We start from the raw sequence: 19,549 nt of genomic DNA, 5'->3' as shown, positions 1-19,549 counted from the left end.
AGGCACATGCACTAACCCCTGTGCCACCGTGCTGCCCTCCAATGTTAACATAGTAAGTGTAATCATAAAATAAAATAGAACAAACACAACAAATGTAAAAACGTACATTTTTACAATGGAGTTCAGGGTGCGCATCATGCATTCAACCATTTGCGAGCGCGACATGGAACTTTAACTAAAAAAGATGATGGTCAAGTTGACTTCAGTCTTTGCATCTTACCATTTCGTTATGTTATCCGTTGAGTGGATAATTTACAATGAAAGAAGGTATTGTGCGTCGATTCTGCCGCTAGCCAAAACAGGAGCAGCTGATTGTTTGCACCTGTGCTGATTGGAGTACCGGCCGCCAATCCAGAGGGGGCTTAAAGTCAGCTGACACGTCCTCTTTAAACACTGCATTGTGTGACGTGGGCTACACTTGAATTGCTATTGCGACATCCAGTGGACACATTTAGAACAGCAGTTTCATTCATTAAAAAAAATGCAGCTTATTTTTATACTTAGCAAACTGATCTTGCGGGCCGTGGGCCGGATTAAACCTGTTGGAGGGGATAGAAAGAGAAAAAAAGGAAGATAGAGGGGGAAATTGCAGGGACAAGAGGGGGATAAGACAGAGAGACAACAACAACAACAACAACAAACACAACAATAACAACAACAGACACAAAAGTGATAGCAAAGAGTGAAGTAAATATTAATAACATAGAAATGACAATGAACATTATTACACTACAAATGGAGCAATACAAATACCAATAGAAATAGCACTATTGATAATGAATAATAACAATAATTACCACTATTATCAACAATACAATTGTTTCAAATGCAACAATACATATATGTAATGATAACTTCATCTACAAAAGAAAGCAGGTATATGGAGGGGAAAAAAGAGAAGCAAACTGTATTAACCTTGTAGATTGTTATAGTAACAATAGGTTAAGCTTTTCAGTGTGCCGTGTGTTACCCAGTTTCCCCTAGGGCAGGGGTGTCAAACTCATTTGAGCTCAGGGGCCGCATGGAGGAAAATCTGTGCACACGCGGGCCGGACTATTAAAATCATGGCATTAAAACTAAAAAATAAAGACAACTTCAGATTGTTTTCTTAGCCTTACTTAGGCCAAAAATAGAACAAACACATTCTGAAAATATTACAATAAAAATATAGAAAAAAATACCGTCAGCGGTAAAGTTTAGAAGAAGAAGGTGAATGAATGTTTATAACTGAATACATTTACATATGCATAAAAAATGTTTTCTTTTGTATTATTTTTAAATTAATCAAGTAACGTTTATGACAACCTTGTTCCAAATCACAATATAGAATGTGAGATATAACAGGAAAATGCATACATTTATCAATTGTTTTCAAAACGGTTACAAAAAAGTGGGACCCCAAAAATGTACTGTGGCACGCCATTTTTATGACTTGATGGGGTCCCTGGGACCCCATTTTGAAAATTCCTAGCGCCGACACTGATGGAGTATTGGTGCGTGCAAAACAGCAGCAGGCGGCTGTGGCCTGCGGGCCGGTTCTAATACTAATGAAATATCATCCCGGGGGCCTTGACTTTGACACATAGGCCCTAGGGGAACAACGTGAATATATGTTTGATGAAACGTGATTATATGTGTGACTGTATGTATGCATATGTGCTTGTGTACAGTATGTGTATATGTATGTTTGTAGAGTGAATGTGCGTGTAGATTAGGGCTGGGAATCTTTGGGTGTCCCACGATTCGATTCAATATCGATTCTTGGGGTCACGATTCGATTCAAAATCAATTTTTTTTTTCCAATTCAACACTATTTTCGATTCAAAAACGATTTTTTTTCCCGATTCAAACGGATTCTCTATTCATTCAATACATAGGATTTCAGCAGTATCTACCCCAGTCTGCTGACATGCAAGCTGAGTAGTAGATTTTTGTAAAAAGCTTTTATAATTGTAAAGGACAATGTTTTATCAACTGATTGCAATAATGTAAATGTGTTTTAACTATTAAATGAACCAAAAATATGACTTATTTTATCTTTGTGAAAATATTGGACACAGTGTGTTGTCAAGCTTATGAGATGCGATGCAAGTGTAAGCCACTGTGACACTATTGTTAATTTTTATTTTTTTTATTTTTATAAATGTCTAATGATAATGTTAATAAGGGATTTTTAATCACTGCTATGTTGAAATTGTAACTAATATTGATACTGTTGTTGATAATATTCATTTTTGTTTCACTACTTTTGGTTTGTTCTGTGTCGTGTTTGTGTCTCCTCTCAATTGCTCTGTTTATTGCAGTTCTGAGTGTTGCAGGGGCGGGTTTGGTTTTGGAATTGGATTGTATTGTTATGGTATTGCTGTGTATTGTTTTGTTGGATTGATTAATTTGTTTTAAAAATCAAAAAAATTAAAACAAATTCTAAATAATAAAAACAATTTTTAAAAAAATCGACTTTTTAAAAATGAGAATCGATTCTGAATCGCACAACGTGAGAATCGCGATTCGAATTCGAATAATTTTTTTCCCACAGATGTACCATGAGTGTGTAGGTATGTACTGTATTTGTGTATGTATGTGGTAGCGTAGGTATCTATGTATGTATATAAATGAATGAATAATTATGTGTACCGTATTTTTCGGACTATAAGTCACAGTTTTTTTAATCGTTTATGTGTGAAATTATTAACACATTACCGTAAAATATCAAATAATATTATTTAGCTCATTCACGTAAGAGACTAGACGTATAAGATTTCATGGGATTTAGCGATTAGGAGTGACAGATTGTTTGGTAAACGTATAGCATGTTCTATATGTTATAGTTATTTGAATGACTCTTACCATAATATGTTACGTTAACATAACCAGGCATGTTCTCAGTTGGTTATTTATGCCTCATATAACGTACACTTATTCAGCCTGTTGTTCACTATTCTTTATTTATTTTAAATTGCCTTTCAAATGTCTATTCTTGGTGTTGGGTTTTATCAAATAAATTTCCCCCACAAATATACTTATACTCCAGTGCGACTTATATTTGTTTTTTCCTTCTTTATTATGCATATTCAGCCGGTGCGACTTATACTCCGGAGCGACTTATACTCTGAAAAATACGGTATGTACAATATTGTTGTCTCCCAGTATGTGCAGGAGCCAAAGTACGGCCCCATAAGCTGCATTTTCATTAAAAGAATGCAGATTGAACCTGTTGGCGGGCCGAGCCGTATGTTTGATACCCCTGCTTTATAGAATGACGTGTTTGCTCCATCTGACCACAAAGGTTCACTAATACAAGAAGTGTGTTGATAAATCTGCCCGCCTTCTTTACGATCTTTGGTGACCTCATCGAGCTGACAGAAATATTGGGAACGTCTCTCGGTATGATCCAGTACAATAATTGCCACCACTTTCAACGCGTCTCTCCTAGCTTGTGCGAGTGTCACTGAGGAGCGTAAGTCCAACATTGAAGTTGTTGAATGAAAGCTTCTTAACGGCTGCTACTTATCAAAGTCAAACGATGACATTCTAGTTAATGACCGTCAGATTAGTCATTTGAAAGCATCATTTGTTTCACACTGAGTTTCATCAACGCAATTGTTCTGATTTATCGCCCTGCTTGGAGCAGCTTTGGCAGTACAACTTTGAGTTAAAGGTTCAGCAGCCTACTTTTATTTATGATCTCATGCTTTTTATGAAAGTGCCTGGAAAGAAAAGAGTATTTCGGTTCCCCCGTCCAACAAATCCATCAATCAGTGTCAATTCAGAGCAGAAGAGATTATCAAAGGTGAACTTTTGACGTCTCGCGCCTCCGCAGTAATCCCCCGGCAGCATTGGATTTGACATTTACCCGTGACCTTTACGTCAGTCTGTGACACAGGAGTGAAGAAACAGGAGATGACGTGGAGAGAAAATGTTAATTGGCCGCAGACCAGCTCCCAGCTCCCAGCTCATCAACGCTACATTTACGTTCGCTTGGAGCGTAGGGCGCCGTCACCTGTCAGGCGTGTTGTCTAAATGAGAGTGTCAGGACGCCACAGTTGCTCCCTTGGGATACTATCGATGACATTTGAACCAACCGGTGCCAAATCGGTACCCAAACCAGTACTTAAAGGGGAACTGTAGTTTTTTTGGAATGTTGCCTATCATTCACGATCCTCAATCAAAGTTTATTTATAAAGCCCTTAATCACAAGTGTCTCAAAGGGCTGCACAAGCCACAACGACATCCTTGACTCAGATCCCACATCAGGCCAAGAAAAAACTCAACCCAATGGGATACAATGAGAAACCTTGGAGGGGACCGCAGATGTGTATAAATAAATAATTTTTTAAATCTTTTTAACTGGTTAAGATTTGTTACAAATGAGAATCGCAATAAATTTGGAAATCGATTTTTTTTTTGACACCCCTAGCAGTTTCTCTTTAAAAACTGGAAAACATACACATTATACCATACCATACCAACTTTATTTATAAAGCCCTTTAAAAACAACCACAGTTGAAAAACAAAGGGCTGTACACCACAAAGAAATAAAGGCAAAGGACAGACTAAAAAATTAAATTTAAAACAGAAGTAAAATACACATTAAAAAAGCAAATACAAAATTACCCTAAGAACAATTTTGTTAGATAAAAAGCAGTTAAAAAAGTTAAAAGTTAAAAACAGTTTAAAGTCTCATGCTGGGTTAAAAGCCAGTGAATAAAAATGGGTTTTAAGAAGGGTCTTAAAAATAGCCAAAGAAGGGGCCTGTCTCACATGAAGTGGAAGATCATTCCAGAGTTTGGGGCCCGCAACAGAGAAGGCTCTGTCCCCCCTGAGCTTACGCTTGGATTTGGGTACCTCCAGGATCAGCTGATCAGCTGACCTGAGGGACCGGGTGGGGGCATAGAGGTGGAGCAGCTCAGAGAGGTAAGGTGGGGCAAGACCATGTAAGGATTTAAAAACAAGTAAGATAATTTTAAAATGGACTCTAAAAGACACAGGCAGCCAGTGGAGGGAGGCTAAAACAGGAGTAATGTGCTCTCTTTTTCTTGTGTTTGTTAAAAGTCGGGCAGCTGCATTTTGGACCAGCTGCAGACGTGAGAGGGAGGACTGACTAATTCCAAAATATAAAGCGTTATAGTAATCCAGCCGAGATGTAATAAAGGCATGGGTTACTGTCTCAAACTGTTGCCTAGAAAGAAGGTTTTTAACCTTAGCCAGCTGACGTAAATTAAAAAAGCTGGCTTTCACCACTGTGCCAATCTGACAGTCCAATTTAAAATCACTGTCAATACGAAAACCCAGGTTGGTGATCATGGGCTTAACGTACAAAGCCAAGGGGCCAAAGTCAACAGGGGGAAGCTGTTTCTGTATCTATCCATCTATCTATCTATCTATCTATCTATCTATCTATCTATCTATCTATCTATCTATCTATCTATCTATCTATCTATCTATCTATCTATCTATCTATCTATCTATCTATCTATCTATCTATCTATCTATCTATCTATCTATCTATCTATCTATCTATCTATCCATCCATCCATCCATCTATCCATCCATCCATCCAACCACCCACTGATCCATTAGAGGTGGGAATCTTTGGCCACCTCACGATTCCATTAAGACTACCATTCAGGAGCTATGATTTGATTAAAAATCCATTATTGATGCCTCTTTAATTTATGCATTTTGATGTGGTTTTACATTTATTTTCGTTTCACTAGATAAGCGTTTATCACTTGCAACTTTTAAAAACTGTCACGATCCGTCGCCTGGATCATGTTTTTGTTATATTCTGTTAGTTTTGGACTCCTTCAGTTCCTGTTTTTGTGCACCCTTGTTTGTTTTTAGTTACCATGGGTGCTTATTGTTTCTACCTGTCTCTGATTGGTGCTCGGGACGCTCACCTGTTTTCCGAGCACTAATCAGAGGGACTATTTAAGCCTGCCTTTGCCGGTCAGTCGGCCTGGCTTCATTGTTTGCTTCATGCAAGAAGTTACTTGAGTATTCCTTGTCTTTTGCCTATGCTAAGTGGTAGCCTTAGCTTCGATTGCGATCGGCACGTTGTTCCGTCAGCTTGTTTTCTGTTTTGGCACTTGGAGTTTTTGAGAATAATTCATGTTCCTACCTGCACGTCCTGTCCGGAGTGGTCCGTTTGCATCCCGGGGGAACAAACCTCGCAGCAAGCTGCGACCCCCCGCACGTGACAAAAACAGTGCATTTGTAATCAGAGATTCCCGTCACATTTATTAAATTCATGGAAATGTGTGCAAAACTGGAACTTTAGTGCCCTGTAATCTCAGTGAGCTGGCTTTAGAACTGTCTGCATGACTTTATTTACAATAAATACATCAATTATTGATTGTTGACGTTTACTAATCGATTTTATAATCGTCCATGTCTGAATTGCAATGCATCTAAAAATCGATTATTTCTCCCACCTCTACTATCTGTTTTTCTCTGTACTATCTATCTATGTACTATCTATTATTTTATATAGAAAAATGCCTTTTTATTTTTAAGGAATTTTGTGACAATGAAGTTGAATGGTCTAGTAATTTAAAAACTTCAGTAATATAAATAAAAGGATAACCATAAGTATACAATTCTACAGCAAGAAATAAAATCCACAACAAGTTGTCATCATTACTTCAGCGTTACAAAAGACGGAGTACGTTCACAACAACCGCTGCTTGTGTTGTAATGTTGATGTTTGTGAACGCACCTCACTCGCTGTGACCTTGACTGGTGCTTTGTTGTGATGAGCGCTACGGCAGAAAGTGTGCACGCTGTTGGATCTGAGCACCGTTGTTGGCGTCTTCAGGTGGACAATAGACCCGTCAGACCGAGTGGGCTTCTGTCAGGACGCCACATTGCTGACCCTGTTACTGTCACCTTCATGCACTTGTTGCAGGTGGCTTAGTCTGCATTCATTTTGCACCCAAATGAGGTGTTTTTGTTGGTGTGGTTACGTTTGATGTTTCGGGCCCTGTTTACAACTACTCATGTGTACTCAAGCGCATCTCTCTGGAGTTAAAAATACATTTTTACATCAGTGCTGATAAGCTCCATCTACCTCTAATAGAGGGCACCACCTTGACAGAGCAATTTCCCCGCCTGCATTCGCAGTGAGTTCCTAATAAAAGCCTGAACTGGTTGACAAACATGCTTCACACGTGCCAACACTTTTACCAAAAGAGTCTTCACTCCTCTTCTGCTTGTTCTCGTGTGGATATTGCAACACTCTTACACTCTCCAAATGTTGTTGTGGTTTCTTTACAGATGATTGCTCAACTAATTCATGGACGTCTTTGCAACAACCCACACCCCCATCCCCTTGTCCCCCAACCTCATCCACGCAGTCTTCTTGTGAGGCCGTCCTATGGGGCATAAGCAGTGTAGACCAGAGGTGTCCAATTGGTTGATTGATTGAGACTTTTATTAGTAGATTGCATAGTACAGTACATAATCCGTACAATTGACCACTAAATGGTAACACCCGAATACGTTTTTCAACTTGTTTAAGTCGAAAGTCCCCGTTAATCAATTCATGGTACAAATATATACTATCAGCATAATACAGTCATCACACAAGTTAACCATCAGAGTATATACATTGAATTATTTACCTTATTTACAATACAGGGGGTAGGATGTGGAGGGGGTTGGGGCGGGTTGCTATCAGCACTTCAGTCATCAACAGTTATATCATCTGAGAAATGGACATTGTAACAGTGTAGGTCTGACTTCGTAGGATATGTACAGCAAGCAGTGAACATAGTGAGCTCAGAAAGCATAAGAACCAGTATATACATTTGATTAATTACTAGGCATGTCCGATAATGGCTTTTTGCCGATATCCGATATTCCGATATTGTCCAACTCTTAATTACTGATACCGATATCAACCGATACCGATAAATACAGTCGTGGAATTAACACATTATTATTCCTAATTTGGACAACCAGGTATGGTGAAGATAAGGTCCTTTTTTTAAGAATTAATAAAATAAGATAAATAAATTAAAAACATTTTCTTGAATAAAAAAGAAAGTAAAACAATATAAAAACAGTTACATAGAAACTAGTAATTAATGAAAATGAGTAAAATTAACTGTTAAAGGTTAGTACTATTAGTGGACCAGCAGCACGCACAATCATGTGTGCTTACGGACTGTATCCCTTGCAGACTGTATTGATATATATTGATATATAATGTAGCAACCAGAATATTAATAACAGAAAGAAACAACCCTTTTGTGTGAATGAGTGGGGGAGGGAGGTTTTTTGGGTTGGTGCACTAATTGTAAGTGTATCTTGTGTTTTTTATGTTGATTTAATAAAAAACTTAAAAAAAATAAACGATACCGATAATAAAGAAACCGATACTGATAATTTCCGATATTACATTTTAAAGCATTTATCGGCCTATCGGACATCTCTATTAATTACATTTGATTATTTATAATCCGGGGAGGTGGGATGTGGTGGGGGGAGGGTGTTAGTCTAGGGTTGTAGTTGCCTGGAGGTGTTCTTTTAGTGCGGTTTTGAAGGAGGATAGAGATGCACTTTCTTTTACACCTGTTGGGAGTGCATTCCACATTGATGTGGCATAGAAGGAGAATGAGTTAAGACCTTTGTTAGATCGGAATCTGGGTTTAACGTGGTTAGTGGAGCTCCCCCTGGTGTTGTGGTTATGGCGGTCATTTGCGTTATGGAAGTAGTTTGACATGTACTGCGGTATCAGGGAGGTGTAGCGGATTTTATAGACTAGGCTCAGTGCAAGTTTTTTTACTCTGTCCTCCACCCTGAGCCAGAGTGCGGCCCGCGGAACATGTGCGGCCCACAGCTAATTTTTTAATGCCCCGAGGCAGACTCTAAAAATGCTATTAAAAAAACACGTGAAATGTAATGAGAAAAAGTTGCAATGTTCACTCAAATAACACAAAGCTGCCATGTCGGCAGTTTTTTTTGCTCAGAAAGTAATAGTGAATCAACATCAATATTGTTATGAATTATTGACATATTAAAGGCTCCAAATACTTCATTCTAAATAATAAACTATTTTTCCATCAAATTCAGGGTTTTCTTTAACAAAAAGAGCATAAAATGTTAAAAAAAATACAACCTTATATCAACAACAGGGTTTCCCACACATTCATTTATTTGTGGCGGCCCGCCACGAAAGAATACGTCCACCACAAATTAAAAAAAAAAAAAAAATAATAATAATTTAAAAATAAATAATATATATATATATATATATATATATATATATATATATATATATATATATATATATATATATATATATATATATATATATATATATATATTTTTTTTTTTTTGTCCTCTCCAGCTTCTCAGGCAACTCGTATAGTTGATATAGATGCCCATATTGGCTGTTCAGATTTACTTTACAAAAGAGAAGTGTAGAATACTTCTCTTGTTGCCTTATTTGTATTTGACTTTATTAAATGTATTTATATTACAAACACAACATGTGCAAAGTCTGCAGGCAGTAGGAAACACATGGTTAAGTGTAGGGAGTAAAACTGATGGCAGTCTACAGTTCAAGATTTTTGGAGCTCTTTGTTCATTGGATCAGATGTTTGATGAAGCTCTGTGTCTATCTACCACCACTACTGTTTTCTGTTTATTTGTTACTGACTGTGGCAGGACCCTCTGCCTCTGTTTCACTTTATGTTGCTGGTAAATAATATGGTTGTAGTAGTAGGCTAAAGTTAAATTATTTAGTATGCACTAATTAAAGGGGCAGAGCTTTGAGACATTTTAGCTTTTATATTTTATAAGATATATTTTTTGTAAGAACCACAATTAATAAATATATTTCAGTGAATAACTTATTGTTCAAATCTGTATATAAATATGTACATAAAGTGTTGTAATTATATTGTAAAATGGATGGATGGACGTTTAAAACAAAACTGTCATTATTAATTAGTAAGTATACATTTTTGGAGCCTTTTTAGAGAAAATCAAATCATTGTAGTAAACTATGTAAATTACTCGATGATGTCATGGTGACCACGCCCATAGCCACGCCCCACCGCCACAGGTATCTTGGCAGTTTATGGGAAACACTGAACAAATATAGCTGAAGTTGAGCTGGAGATGTAAGTGTTAAAAATGTTTTATTAATATATAACTTACTTTCGAAATGCTTTGAGGGGAGCCCTAAAAGTGAAAAGAAATCTGCATATTGTATTGGTTTTGAAAATGAAGAATATCAAATTGGACCCCGCATGCTTGGATTTTAGAGTGTGAGACCCTCATTGAAATAAGTTTGTAATATAACTAAATCAATGAGATCTTGTCTAAATAAAACACTATTGGTGGGAACTACTTTTTCTTCCGCCGAGGTACGTACGTAATGTGCTGTGCTCGGTCATTAAAATCAGTCTGTTTGTTTATTTAAGGAAATGACTGGCATTCCAAATGAGTCACTCCGTACTATAAAACAACACGTTTATATTTTATTGTAGGCTATTTGGAGACACATAAACAAGATGAATAACCCCATAATTTCTTTCACCCTGTCATTTTATATAATTTGAGGATGATTCCCCAAAAGCAGCAAAACTTAAAATAGACTACTTTTTAAAATGTTACCAGACACATATTTGCACAAAGTATCGGTACTCGATCGGTATCGCAGATACCAGCCTGGATTTTACTTGGTTCAAGATAGGAAGGAAAATCTGTGGTATTGCACATCACTAGTAACGGACTGAAAGTAGGGTATTCACAAAAATACTCAAGTAAAAGTAGAAAGTTTGTTGCATTAAAACTACTCTGACAAATACAATTCATCTAAAGATTTACTTAAGTAAACAGAGTAAATTTAGCACGTTACTACTCACCTCTGAATGCTTCACATAGCTGCCATTTACTCGGCTGTTTCGATCAGTAAGAAGGAGCGTTTTTTTCGCGTCTTTCTCTCCATTTCCATGTTTAAATTGAATGTCAAAGTTGGCCAACTTCTCGGTTTATGGCCACAATTTGCCACTATCCAGGTGAAATCATCTAGAATGAACTTTCGCCAACTCAGAGGCGATGCAGCAGCTCAGCATGTCAATATAGCCGCACAAGCTAGCGAGCTCTCTGGGATCACGGCGCCGCTAAACATTGTTTGTCTGTGTTAGCGCTTAGTTAGTACAACAATATCGCTGATACTTGGTTAATTTTTTAGGTCACGGGATGTAAATGGAGTATTTTTGGATGGTTTTTTTAGAGGGCTTTAGGGGCGGAATAGTGTGCTCCCATGAGCGGCATTGTTAGCCACCTCGTACTTACTGTATTTTACAATTTAGAATGCACAAAAAAAGGAAAAAAATATGACATCACATGGACAAAGATAAGACCTACAGGAGGACAGTTCTGTGGTCAGATGAAACAAAAATTGAGCTGTTTGGCCACAATACCCAGCAATATGTTTGGAGGAGAAAAGGTGAGGCCTTTAATCCCAGGAACACCAATTCCTACCATCAAGCATGGTGGTGGTAGTATTATGCTCTGGGCTTATTTTGCTGCCAATGGAACTGGTGCTTTATAGAGAGTAAATGGGACAATGAAAAAGGAGGACCACCTAAATCATCAGCCCGTAGGTTGGGTCTTGGGCGCAGTTGGGTGTTCCAACAGGACAATGACCACAAACACACGTCAAAAGTGGTAAAGGAATGGCTAAATCAGGCTAGAATTAAAGGTTTTAGAATGGCCTTCCCAAAGTCCCGACTTAAACGTGTGGACTGAAGAAACAAGTCAACAAACCAACAAATTTAGCTGAACTGCACCAATTTTGTCAAGAGGAGTGGTCAAAAGCTCAACCAGAAGCTTGCCAGAAGCTTGTGGATGGCTACCAAAAGCGCTGTTGTCATTTTTCAAATTAATTCATAAGTTAGTATTAATTGATCTATTAATTAACTAAATCAACTTTGTCTATATTTTAAGTATATTTTATGTTTATTTTGATAGCTTATAATGTTGTAGATCAGCAGTGTCTAAACTTTTTCCATCAAGGGCCGCATACTGAAAAGTCAAATATTTTGGGCATTTTGATTTTTTTTTCATTTAAAAAAAATGCTTCAAACAGATGTTATGTATATTTAAAGACAACATTTTGTGTTATAGGCGACAAAATACATTATTCGTAATTATTAATTTAAAAAATGCATCTTTTTCTTATTACATTCCAATGTTTTACTCTTTTTTCTTACATTTTTACTGTTTTTTGAGATAGATATTAATATTTGAGAATACAAAATTGCAGTGAAACCTGCCAAGGGACATATAAGCAAATATTAACATTTTCTTTTGACCCAGCAGATTTGGTCACATTTTCAGTAGACCCACAATAAATTCATAAAAGAACCAAACTTCATGAATGTTTTTTGTGACCAACAAGTATGTGCTCCAATCACTCTATCACAAAAAAATAAGAGTTGTAGAAATTATTGGAAACTCAAGACAGCCATGACATTATGTTCTTTACAAGTGTATGTAAACTTTTGATCGCAACTGTACCTGTATATATTCTAAAAAAAAAATCTAAATACGTGAAAAAAGTCACATTTTTGCTGAGAACGTCGGTTAAACTGCGATTGTGCAACATCAGCGAGATTAGATCAAAGGAAAGGCGCACACAAGAGTGAAAACTAAAGGTCTTGATGTTCTTTCCCTCTGTAGGATACAACTTCTATGTGGAACCAGAGTTGAAGAGGGAGCAGCAGAGACGATTGGTGAGTTTGGACCGCCTTTTACTGTGGAGGGGCTTTTCCCTTAGAGATAGGATGTGAGAAGCTCTGCCATAAGGTAGGAACTTGGAGTTGAGAGAAGCCGGATGCTCCTCACTGGGTACGTCTGACCGGTGGGAGGCCTCGGGGAACACCCAGGACATGTTAAAACTGGGAACGCCTCAGGAAGAAAGAGATGGATGGACTACCTTTTCTTAGGAGCAGTATCACAGGTCGGATGATGTGTGAGGTGTCCACCAATCAACACACTGCTTTGTCTAGCTCCTCCTCTTAAGCCAGGGGTGTCCAAACTTTTTCCACTGAGGGCCGCACACGGAAAAATTTAAGCATGCGGGGGCCATTTTGATATTTTTCATTTTCAAACCTTGACAAAATATATGGATTTTTTTTTTTTTTAACCTTTAGGGCTCCCGGGGACCATAAAGGGTCTCAGTCATTAAAATGTTAAAAATAAGTCAAATTATTATTTTTTTTAATTTAACGCTTACAGTAAATCTCTATATCAACTTTAGTTTGATATAAAGTAAAAAAAAAAAAAAAAAAAAGGTTTTATGCCTTTTCTGTCAAAGATAACTTTGTTTTTTATAGTAAAACTGAAATATGCAGTATTTAGTATTAGAGCCTTAAAAGATCAATAATGCAGGACACCATTGATTTTAATTCTTTAATATTTTTGAGTAATCACATTGAAAAGTTAAATAAAATCCTACTAAAGATATTTGGGATCCAAAAGGTCCCCCACTCATAAAGTTATTAGTTTTTTTTTACTTTTAACACTTAAATTACGAGATCAACTTCAGATATATCTGTCGATTTTACGTTTGAACTATTATTTTGTTTGTTTTATGCTCTTTTGTCAAATAAAACTTTGATGTTTTTATATGGCAACCACACAATATATTCAATATTTTTTCCACATAAAACATTTTAAAGTGATATTTTTTAAGTAATAATTTATTATAACATAGATTTGTAGTCCTTTTTTTTTTTTTAGCAATGGCAAAAAAAAGAAAAATAAACAAAAGACAAAAGAAAAAAAATAGCCTGCATGGCAGCTTTGTGTCAACATTGCAACTTTTTCTTGTTAGATTTCACCTCATTCCACTTTTTTTAAATGTTTTTTAAAATTTTTGCAAAATTATCAATTTTGCAATTTTTGCAGAATGTGTGGCGGGCCGGTAAACAATTAGCTGCAGGCCGCACTTTGGACACCCCTGCCTTAAGCAAACCCTACCCCAGCGCTTGGTACACCAACTAAAGGTTGCCAAAAAAAGCGGTGTCGAACTGAACAAGGTGCTCGCTTTTCTGATTGCCAATCCAGAGCCAGACAAATGGAGCTTTCGCCCCCATGCCAGTCACACAATGACGGGCCGCGCGCGCAGATCCGTCGCACATCGCCGAGCCATCCTGCATTGACGTGATTGAAAGAATGACACACGCGGTGGGGGAGAGCCGATGTGTTCAAAACCAGCAGTGTGCAGGAGGTCAGTGGCTTGAAGGGCCAGAGCAATGCATTGTGGGTAACAGTAACAATAATGGCTCATTATGTCCTGGAGCAGGCTAGCCAAAGTCTGATAAATGACCATTGTAGGGGGCCATTAGTGAACTAGGGTTATTGGTTTGTGTGTGTGTGCAAATAGACGATAATTTTTTTTTGTATTTGAAAGGCACCGATCACTTGTCTTGGTCTAATCTACAAATGCTCTTCCTGCAAACATGTCATATGCAACAAAAATCCTTTGTGATTAATTATAATCTTCCTATTTGAGATGCAGTGGAAAAGATGAACTGAATAGCTCAAATAATTCTACTTTACTTGTTGCTGAGATGTTGAGACACATGAATAATAACTCTAAGAACAGCAATATAAACATGGTCAAACGTGATTAGTTATCATCCACGTGAGTTTCACAATTCAAGATGCAGTAAGGAAGCAAGAAAGGAGCACAATCAAATGGAGCTGATGGAAAATAAAAAATTAACCGCACTTTTTTGGAGTTTTGTCCATCGTTCACAACCCTTTTTGGAAGACAAAAACACATGTTTTTATTTTTTTTAATGTATTTTGATTTGTGAAATATGACAAGTACAAGGTGGCTAACAAAGCAGCTACCGTATTTCTGGACTATAAAGCGCACTTAAAATCTTTTTTTTTCCTGAAAACTTGACAGTGCACCTTATTTTCCGGTGCGCCTAATGTACGGAATAATTCTAGTTTTGCTTACCGACCTCGAAGCAATTTTTTTGGTACATGGTGTAATGATAAGTGTGACCAGTAGATGGCAGTCAAACATAAAAGATACGTGTAGACTGCACTATGATGGCAATATGACTCAAGTAAACAACACCAACATTTAAAATGTTCCATTGAAAATATAGAACATTACACACAGCGTTCAAAAATATATCAAAATGTTTTAGTACGACTTTGTTAAGCTAAAAAGCCGCACCGCTTGATGTGCTTCAACATACAAGTATTATTATGGTGTGTGTTATCTGGCATTTTGTTACGCAATGTTATGCAAAAGCAACTTTTCTTACCTTCTGGTACCTGCTGATCTGTATTTGGGATCTGCATAAATTTTGAAAAATTGCGCGCTTGTGCCTTTGTAGTCCGTGACGACACTGTAGTTGATAAGCTTCTTCTTTTTCTCTATCTTCTTGTTATGGGACATTTCAACTCCGCTGTTGCCATTTCTAATATAAAGTAGTGTAAAGTTCTTACTTATATCTGTCAGTAAACTCGCCATGAAAGCGCTAAAACATACCGGTGTAGTGAGTTTACATTATTCACCCAAAGAACTTTAGTTATTACAGTTCCGGACGTACGGTTTTTCACGGGACACATTTTCGGTGGGTTTTTTTCCAGATGAGGAGATGCTGCTCCGTTATTGATTTAAGTAAAATCTGAATGTCATTAAAAAAGTTAGCTCCATCTTTTGACACTTCTTCCACTACCGTCCTTGCACGCTACACCACTACAACAAAGATGACGGGGAGAAGACGCTGCAGAAGGTGAGCCACGTAAATAAGACCGCCCACAAAACGACGCATCCTGAAGCGACTGTCAGAAAGTGGCTTGAAGATGATCTGTTAAACATAATCTATGCAACGCTGTGAGCAAAGAACCACCATTACATGTTATGTAGACCACAAGGAAGTGTTTTCAATGTAGAAAAAAATAATAATAATAGGACCCCTTTAATGCGCTCTAAAATTCAGTGTGCCTAATATATGAAAAAAGATCAAAAATAGACCATTCATCGGAAGTGCGCCTTATAATCCAGTGCGCCCTATGGTCCACACAGCAAGTTAGCGCTCCTGAATGTGGGTCTACACAGACATCGATTGTAACGATACCAAGTATAGAGCTGTATATAGTCGATAGTACAATTATTACATTGATATTTTTTATCGCCTCAAAATCTTTTGTCATTTGTTATTGTTTATAAACTCAGGAAATAGGTCCCTGGACACAGGAGAACTTTATTATGACTAATGTATAAATGGGAAATGACAAAATATGTTACTGCATACAAATTAGAAGCCTTTGTTTACATACTTACTACTAAAAGAGAAGTTGTCTAGTATGTTCACTATTTTATTTATTGCCAACATTGTTCTTTGCTAGCAATAAGAAACATGTTTATTCTATCATAAGATTTTTGATTAAAATAAAGCCACATTTTGTTTGTGGTTCACTTTATCGAATTACATTTTGGTACCAGTACAAAAATATTGGTATCGGGACAACCCTTCTATTAACATAATAAAACAATCACTTACTCAACAATGTCTGATCTCACTGGGATGCCGACTGATGGGATGTTTGTATCTTCCCCTTTATATGAAGAATTAATCATAATACAAAAAAGGGGACTGCAAACGAGCGTTTTTTTTAAGTTGAATGTCAAAGCTGACCATCTTCTCGGCGTATGTCCACAGCCTTCTACTATCTAGGCGAGAGGCCAGATTAATAATCTAGAATTAATTTACACCAGTTGGCGTTGCAGCAGTGGCTAACAGGCTCAAAAAGTCAATACTTTAGCTAGTTAGCTCTCTGTGATCATGGCGCCACTAAATCTAGTTGGTCGACGTTAGCGCTTATAAAAACAACATCGCTAATACATGGTTAATATTCAAGTCACGAAATGTAAACGCAGGACTTTATGGGCCACCTCATGCTTGCCGTCTATTCCGAATTAGAATGCATTAAAAGAAGAAAGCGTATGTGTTCTTATCTTACATAGGGATTGTGAATGATAGGCAAAATGTTACGTCAGGGTGGTCTAGTTTTGCGGTGGTCGTTTCCCCAAGATGCAGATAGACATTCAGAAGCAGCGTGCGGGGGAAAGAGATGATTTATTCCCATAATCAAGCCAAGATACAAAATGGTAAACTATGGTAAAGCTTAGCAAAAGACTAGCCAAAACAGGAACAAGAACCACGAAGAACCAATTGTTGCGTGTCGCAAATAAAACTGCCAGGCAGAGTATGGCGTGAGTCAGGAATAAATAGCTCTCTGTTTAGGGACCGGGAGCAGGTAAGCGTCCTGACCACTAATCAGAGGCAGGTGACAATAATCAGCACTCATGGCAACAAAGAAACAAACCAGGGTGCAGACCCAGAACTAAATCAACAACTAAGGAAATACTAAACGAAACTAAACATGATCCGGGCAACGGATCATGACAGTACCCCCACCCCTTAAGGGACGGATTCCAGACGTCTCCTCCCAAAAAATGAAAAAGTCTAAAGTCACGAGAGGGCCGAGGGAGGACCCTGTGGTGGGCCGCCAGGCCAAGTGTCCCTGAATCCATCTCGGACGAGATAGAGGGCAATGACGAGTCGAGCGAGGTGGGCGTACATGTACTGGCCACATCTTTGGCCGACAAGAAGGCGGACGTGAGTGGCGCCAGAACCTCAGCAGCCCATGAGTCCTACACCCAAGTCCTGGCCGTCGCTGCTGCTGGCGTGAAGGGCGTCCATGAATTGGCCACCCTCTTGGCCAACGAGGGAGCCGTGTGAGGGCCGCTTCTGCAGAACAAAAACCTTCGCCGTGGGACGGCCGGCTGGAGACGACGAAGATGGCGCCGCCGTGGGATGGCCGGCTGGCGGCGGCCTGAAAGAAACAAACCAGGGTGCTGTAACAGAACTAAATCAACAACTAAGGAAATACTAAACTAAAGTAAACATGATCCGGACAACGGATCATGACACACAATTTCAAATAAAAGTGCAGTTCCCCTTTAAAGATAACGAGTTACAGCGAATATATCACTGCCCTCATTGCAGGAATTTGATACTTATAGCACTTTAATGTTATCCCTCCCGAGCAGTGTGCAAATGTGTACGTTCCGGGTACGCAACGATCACTAATCCCAGGAATGCCTGAAAATATTCAATATCTTAAAGTGCAGTGTGCTAAATTAGATATGAACCGGGAAGTAATTTAAGCGCTCTGTATATTGATTAGACAATAATAAACATTTGGCACAGTGCGCTGCTCCACTTGCTGCACAAACTATTTACTTAATGAGAGCACCGCAGACCTTGGGCCTGTGAAACGGCCTAAAAGGGCACTCTTCTTTCCAAAGTGCATACTTGTCAACCCGCCCAAATTTTTCGGGAGACTCCCGAATTTCAGTGCCTCTCCCGAAAATCTCCCGGGACAACCATTTTCCCGAATTTCTCCCGGTTTCCAGCCGGACCTGAGTGAGGACAGCCTGTCGTCAGGTCCGCTTTTCCTCCATATAAACAGCGTGCCGGCCAAGTCACGTTATAACATCTACGGCTTTTGGAGCTCAGTGCGCAACTGCACACACCACAAGAAGGAGACTATTATATATGTCTCCGTTATCCATAGGTTTACCTATAACCCATAAAGTAGGCAGGCACGGAGCTATTGCTCAGCGTGTGTTTATTCCAGCCGGCACGTTAATACACTGACACACAACATCCGGATTCCCATCATGCATTGCTTCAAAACTACGGCAAGTAGTAATGTCCAAAAACAAAACAGAGACGAAGCAGAAGAACGAAGAAGAGACAGTCATGGCGACGACGAGTAAGAAGAAGAAGTACGCTTGCAAGTTCCAAAATGATTGGAAACAAGAATTTCAGTTCATCCAGGACAGCTGGAAGGGGAAGGGGTATGCTTGGGAGAGGTTGAAGATTCCAGACTCTGGTGCATTTGATGAAGGCACTTTTTTGCGTGCCACACAGCAATGCATCATCAGAGACGGTGTTCAGCATGGTTAGAAAGATAGTGACAGAGAATAGAACGAGGATGGACAATTCAACCCTAAACTCACTTCTTTCCTGCAAATTAAATTCCACAGCTGCTGCCCATACCTATGCTCCTTCAAAGGCTGTGCTACTGGCTGCAAAGCATTGCATTTGACATACAACAATGAGTAGAGGAGTGTTATGTGTGTGTGTATGTGTAAATAAATGAACACTGAAATTCAAGTATTTCTTTTATGTATATATATGTATATATATATATATATATATATATATGTGTATATATATATATATATATATATATATATACAGTATATAAGAAATACTTGAATTTCAGTGAATTCTAGCTATAAATATACTCCTCCTCCTCCTAGCCCCGGCCCCACCCCGACCCCGCCCACCTCACAACTCCACCCCCCCCACCCCGAGGTCTTAAGGTTGGCAAATATGCCAAAGTGTCCCTCGCCGTCTCCATGACAACTCAGCTGTGTCACGATGGAAGGTATAGGTGTGTGTGTGTGCGTGTGTGTGTGTGT

The 19,549-nt window shown here is 38.4% G+C and overlaps 1 protein-coding gene across 2 annotated transcripts in view; it reads left to right on the top strand.

Moving 5' to 3' along the window:
• The window catches only part of LOC133658485 (sodium/calcium exchanger 2-like), a 229,466-nt gene that overhangs the window by 122,867 nt on the left and 87,050 nt on the right, over nucleotides 1-19,549 (top strand). For both annotated transcript variants that reach the window (XR_009827479.1, XM_062060570.1), the window contains exon 3: nucleotides 12,700-12,752. The gene's annotated coding sequence lies outside the window, so the exon portion shown is untranslated. The remainder of the gene's footprint in view (nucleotides 1-12,699; nucleotides 12,753-19,549) is intronic.

This window comes from Entelurus aequoreus, linkage group LG10 (genome assembly GCF_033978785.1).
Source record: "Entelurus aequoreus isolate RoL-2023_Sb linkage group LG10, RoL_Eaeq_v1.1, whole genome shotgun sequence".
In the NCBI taxonomy this organism is placed as follows: Eukaryota; Metazoa; Chordata; class Actinopteri; order Syngnathiformes; family Syngnathidae; genus Entelurus; species Entelurus aequoreus.
This window is presented reverse-complemented; position numbering and strand designations above follow the sequence as displayed.